The sequence below is a fragment of the Pezoporus occidentalis genome, unplaced genomic scaffold (assembly GCF_034315485.1).
Source record: "Pezoporus occidentalis ecotype Australia unplaced genomic scaffold, CSIRO_AGI_Poc_V1 ctg71, whole genome shotgun sequence".
NCBI lineage: Eukaryota > Metazoa > Chordata > Aves > Psittaciformes > Psittacidae > Pezoporus > Pezoporus occidentalis.
In genome coordinates this window covers 1,816,096-1,822,095 of record NW_026916062.1, presented here as the reverse complement: position 1 = coordinate 1,822,095, position 6,000 = coordinate 1,816,096, and positions in this window count along the sequence as shown.

The following is a 6,000-nucleotide window of genomic DNA, read 5'->3' as shown; positions in this document are numbered from 1 at the left end:
AAAGCACGATAGGTATTTGCTGAGCGATATATCTGTTAAGCAAGCTATGTAACCTAAGCAATACCCCCTTGTACAACCCCCCTGTACAATAGTCCACATCACTATCAGGTACTGATGCAGCTGAATTTTTAAGTGCATCATGCTGCATCAGTATCTTGTAAGTACAAGCTAGTGCATATCCTGAGCTCTTTCTCATCTTGTAGAGAATTGTCTGTTTTTCTCTGCTTTTTCCCTTTTTTCATTCAAGCATTTTACATTGCTCCTTTGGCTGTCCTTAAAATGGCACATATGGTCTGAGACCCAGCAGAATACTTACTCACTAATGTGTGAGTGTTACACCTTTACTAGAGGGTAATATAAAATCCAAAAATGTCACCTGGCCAATTTTTTACTAATGCTCATGCATTCATTATGCTACATCCTGCCACAGATGTTGATGAAATGGAAAACATCTGAACAGCTGGAGGCAACTCACGGAGAAACGCCCAGCCCCCTTGTTCAAGTCTTCCTTTCCTCCAAGCTTGCCCCAGTGAGCACAGTGCGCACAGGAAGGCTGGATACATGCAGCAGTATACAGAGCTAGTAATAGCACCTATTGTTAGTCGGCTGACAATTGCCATTGAAAGATACTATTTTGGTTGTTTATATCTCTGCCTAACTATATGGACTAAAATTTTCTATGCCAGATTCTCTGCCTCAGGCTGAGCTTTATTGGAAGCATTGCAAGGAAAAGAATACTCTGCAGAGTCAGAGAGCAGAGCTGATGGAGGAGGGGAATGCACTGCTTTTTCCACACTGCTGAAACAGTTCAATTAAACAAACAGGAATCTGCTTGCCATTGTTTTTCACAGTCCTTGTGAGGTGCTGCAACTGATCAAGTGGCTGGATTTGTGTGGCTATGGAAAAAAGCACCTGGCTGCTGAAAGCTGCAGTAGAGTAGAGGTGCTTGAGTAAAGCAAGGTTAGATCTCCTTTTTGGTTTCAGGGAGATTATTACCAGCTAGATAGAGGCTGATTCTAACCATTTTGTGAGAAACTGGTGTCTCAAAGAAGAGAAGGAGAGAGTGTTGGGGTCAGACAGACAGAATCTCCACGTAAGGGAGGGAGAGGGCAAAGGGAGAGGAGTACAGCCTTGGGCTTGCACCAGAAAGCACTATCTGCTTCAAACCCCATGAGATCACCAGAATCCCCACCCTTCCACTGCCAGCAGAAGCTCATTTTGTCCTCATCATATGGCTGCTCTGAGAACAGACTGACAAGTTATTTGACCTAGTGATAAAGTGAAGAGATTTGTGTATTGGATTTAAAATGTTCAATGCTGTTGATTGACCCTGCCATGTTATTATAGATATTTCCATGGCAGCATTGGTTTCCTTAGTTCTTGAAGTCCTGAAATCTAGGAAATACACAGGAAAAAACATAGAGATAAGTTGCAAAGTCAGTGACATCAAAGTTACTGAAAAATAGATTAAAGATTGACTCTATTTCCCACTAAATCTCATGTGCGATTGCTCCCTTTAATTTCTTACAGCATTTAGCTGCAGTTCTGTTTACAGGCTTGGAGCAAAAAGGAGCACTAACTGATAGTTTAGAACAGAAACATGGTGGGAGGCTCCTATGACTGGAGTATTGGAATAGAAGGCTACAGGCTCTTTAGAAAACACAGGCCCGGCAGGCAGGGAAGGGGAGTTGCCCTTTGTGTTAGGGATAGGCTGGAAAGTATGGAACTCTGTCTGGGGACAGGTGAGCAGTTAACAGAGAGTTTGTGGGTCAGGGTTAAAGGGAGAACAGCTATGGGAGACATTACTGTGGGGATCTGTTACAGACTGCCTGATCAAGGAGAACCTGCGGATGAAGCACTCCATAGACAGATGGGAAAAGCCTCACGCTCACAGGCCCTTGTTCTCGTGGGTGACTTCAACCACCCTGACATCTGTTGGAAGGACGGTACGGCCTGGCACAAGCAATCCAGGAGGTTCCTCGATTGTGTAGAAGACAACTTCCTTCTGCAAGTAATAGAGGAGCCGACAAGGAGAGGTGCCATGCTTGACCTCGTGCTCACCAACAGGGAAGGGCTCGTTGGAAATGTGACTCTCCAGGGCAGCCTTGGATGCAGCGATCATGAGATGGTCAAATTTGAGATCCTCAGGACAGTGAGAAGAGCGTGCAGCAAGCTCACTGCCCTGGACTTCAAAAGAGCAGACTTTGGCCTCTCAAGAACCTGCTTCGGAAGGTTCCATGGGATACAGCCCTAGAGGGCAGGGGGCCTAAGACTCTTGGTTGATATTCAAGGATCACCTGCTACAAGCTCAGGAGTGTTGCATCCCACCTAGAAGGAAGTGCAGCAGGAGGGACAGGAGACCTCCTTGGATGGATAAGGAGCTCCTGAGGAAACTTAGAGGGAAAAAAAGAGGCTTACAAATGGTGGAAGCAAGGACAGGCTGCCTGGGAAGAGTACAGGGATGTTGTCCGGGAAGCTAGGGACCAGGTTAGGAAAGCTAAGGCCCAGTTAGAATTAAACTTGGCTGGGGATGTTAAGGATAACAGGAAGGGATTCTATAGGTACATTGCAAATAAAAGACAGTCTAGGGACAACGTGGGCCATCTCTGGCAGCTATCAGGAGCACTGGCTACCCTGGATTTGGAGAAGGCTAAGGTTCATAATGACCTCTTTGACTTGGTCTTCACTGCAAAGGCTCTGACTGCACCACCCAAGTCTTGGAAGGCAGATGCAGGGACTGTGAGAATGAAGACCTTGCGCCCACTGTAGGAGAGGATCTGCTTTGAGACTGTCTTAAAATCCTGAATGTATACAAGTGCATGGGACCTGATGAAATCCATCCACGGGTCCTGAAGGAGCTGGCAAATGAAGTTACTAAGCCACTGGCCATCATATTTGAAAAATTATGGCAGTCAGGTGAAGTTGCTGATGACTGGAAAAAGGGAAATATAACCCCCATTTTCAAGAAGGAGAAAATGGATGACCTGGGGAATTACAGACCAGTCAGTCTCACTTCTGTGCCTGGCAAAACCTTGGAGCAGATTCTCCTGGAGCATGCTAAGATGCATGAAAAACAATGAGGTGGTTGGTGACAGCCAGCATGGCTTCACTAAGGGGAAATCCTGCCTGATCAATTTGGTGGCCTTCTATGGAACCATAGAACTATGGAACCCATTCTATGGGGCTACGGAACTGATGGACAGGGGCAGAGCAGTTGATGTCATCTACCTGGACTTGTGCAAAGCGTTTGACACTGTCCCACGCGACATCCTTGTCTCTAAATTGGAGCGACATCAATTTGATGGATGGACCACTCGGTGGATAAAGAACTGGCTGGATGGCTGCATGCAAAGAGTTGTGGTCAATGGCTCGATGTCCGGCTGGAGACCAGTAACGAGTGGTGTCCCTCAGGGATCAGTGTTGGGACCGGTCTTGTTCAACATCTTCGTCGCTGACATGGACAGTGGGATTGAGTGCGCCCTCACCAAGTTTGCCGATGACACCAAGGTGTGTTTTTTGGTTGATACACTGGAGGGAAGGAATGCCATCCAGAGGGACCTCGACACGCTTGTGAGGTGGGCTGATGCCAACCTCATGAAGTTTAGCCATGACAAGTGCAAGGTCCTACACCTGGGTTGGAGCAATCCCAGGCACAGCTACAGGTTGGGCAGAAAAGAGATTCAGAGCAGCCCTGATGAGAAGGACTTGGGGTCGATGAGAAAATGAACATGAGCCAGCTTCAGTGTGCACTTGCAGCCCAGAAAACCAACCGTATCCTGGGCTTGCACCAAAAGGAGCGTGACCAGCAGGTTGAGGGAGGTGATCCTGCCCCTCTACTCCACTCTCGTGACACCTCACCTGGAGTATTGTGTGCAGTTCTGGTGTCCTCAACATAGAAAGGACATGGAACTGTTGGAACAAGTCCAGAGGAGGGCCACGAGGATGATCAGGGAACTGGAGCACCTCCTGTATGAAGATAGGCTGAGAAAGTTGGGGCTGTTCAGCCTAGAAAAGAGAAGGCTGCATGGAGACCTCATAGCAGCCTTCCAGTATCTGAAGGGGGCCTGTAGGGATGCTGGGGAGGAGCTCTTCATTAGGGACTGTAGTGATAGGACAAGGGGTAATGGGTTAAAACTTAAGTAGGGGAAGTTTAAACTGGATATGAGGAGGAAGTTCTCTACTGTGGGGGTGGTGAGGCACTGGAATGGGTTGCCCAGGGAATTTGTGAATGCTCCATCCCTGGCAGTGTTCAAGGCCATGTTGGACAGAGCCTTGGGTGACATGGTTTAGTGTGAGGTGTCCCTGCCCGTGGCAGGTGGGCTGGAACTAGATGATCTTAAGGTCCTTTCCAACCCTAACGATTCTATGATTCTATGGTTCTATGAACAGGCAGAAGGGCTGAGAGGAAGAGCCTGGGCAACTCTCAGTCCCTCCAGCTCTCACTGTCTCTCAAAACTAAGAGGGAATTGGTTTTGCATTTATGATTTAAAACCAAGCAGTTGGTTATCTTCCTGTTAAATGTACGTGTATATGTAATTTAACTTTCCTCTTAATTTTAAACCTCCATTTTAAGTTCTTTCAATAGAGAACAAATTTCTTTGGACTGCTTATTTCCTACTTGATCAGTGCAGAAGGTAGCAAAGTACTAGTCATCTCTTCCTCCTCGTCTCACATGGAGGATGTATTTACAAATCATGTTTTACAGGAGGCTACCAAACTCTAAACACCCATAAGCAATGTAATGAATCACAAGCACAGGCATACTGCTGCATACACAGGAAGTAACTTAAATCACTGAAGAAAGTAACTGAAAAAATAAACATGTTCTGTGGAGGGGTTGGAAGGGATTGAGAGGCAGGAAATTGCTCATTTTTGAACCCTTTCATTCTGAGGCATTTGAGGCATTGTGAGGAAAACAGATAGCAATGCTACCTTTCACATGTGACATCTTCCATCAAATAAGGGATGCCAGGCAGAGACTAACCACTTCATCAGGTGTCAGGCTAAATATGCTCTTCCCCAGCTCTCAAGGAAATGTGCTTTGCAGTCACATTGACCAGGGGAAAAAATAAGAAAAAAGGAGAAAGAAAAAGAAAAGACTTTTTTTCAGTGGTATCCATTTGAATCATAGTCAAATTTCTGGCAATTCACAGGCCAGTATCCAACCCTTGCACAGGTGGGGACTTGGTGTGTCTCCAAGGTGGCACAGTAGCCAGGCAAGAGGAAGGAGCCAGCTGGCACCCCACAGCCCAGCACTCAGGGAGCAGCCTCAGGAGAAGGGTCTGCTTTAGCTACCAAGGAGGAGGACAAGGGGAGGGGGAAAGCACTTTCTGAGCAGGAACCAGCCAGATAGCTCATATACAAAAGCCTGCTGTTCCCTTTCATTAGCTAGATAATCAGATTCAAAGTGAAAAGCAGTTGTCTTGGATATTTTTCTTCCATAGCCCACCACACATAGTAGATTTCATGATAGCCTGAAGAGATAAATTTCAGCAAATCAAAGAGGAAAGTCCATTTAAAAAGTATTACTTTCATCTTTGCACCTTTGCATGGGACCCACCTCTCTGGGATCTGCTCTGTGCACTCCTTCAGCTCCTCATGTGCAGCCAGATTTGCACTACCGAAGTGCACTGTCATTTGCTCAATGCAATCTGTGTGGTGACTCAGGTCTAGTGTGCTTATCAAAGATTTAACAAAAATATGAATACATTAAGAGAACACAAATTTCAACAGTTACCTGAAGCAGTGTACAAGTCCTGACACAAATTATGTTCATGCACTTGAATGAGATTGAAAGCTAAAGATCAGTTAATGGCAAAATGGAAAAATACAAAAGAATACAAAAGAAAACCTATCTCTGCTGTGGGCATATTTTCCTTTAGTGAAGAAAAGAGCATATCATTTCCAGAAGCTGCAGGAGGAAACAATTGTGAGAGTCTGCCAGACAATCTGCGACACAAAAGCCTGGAGAGGAATGATAACCAGAGAAATGCACTTTAT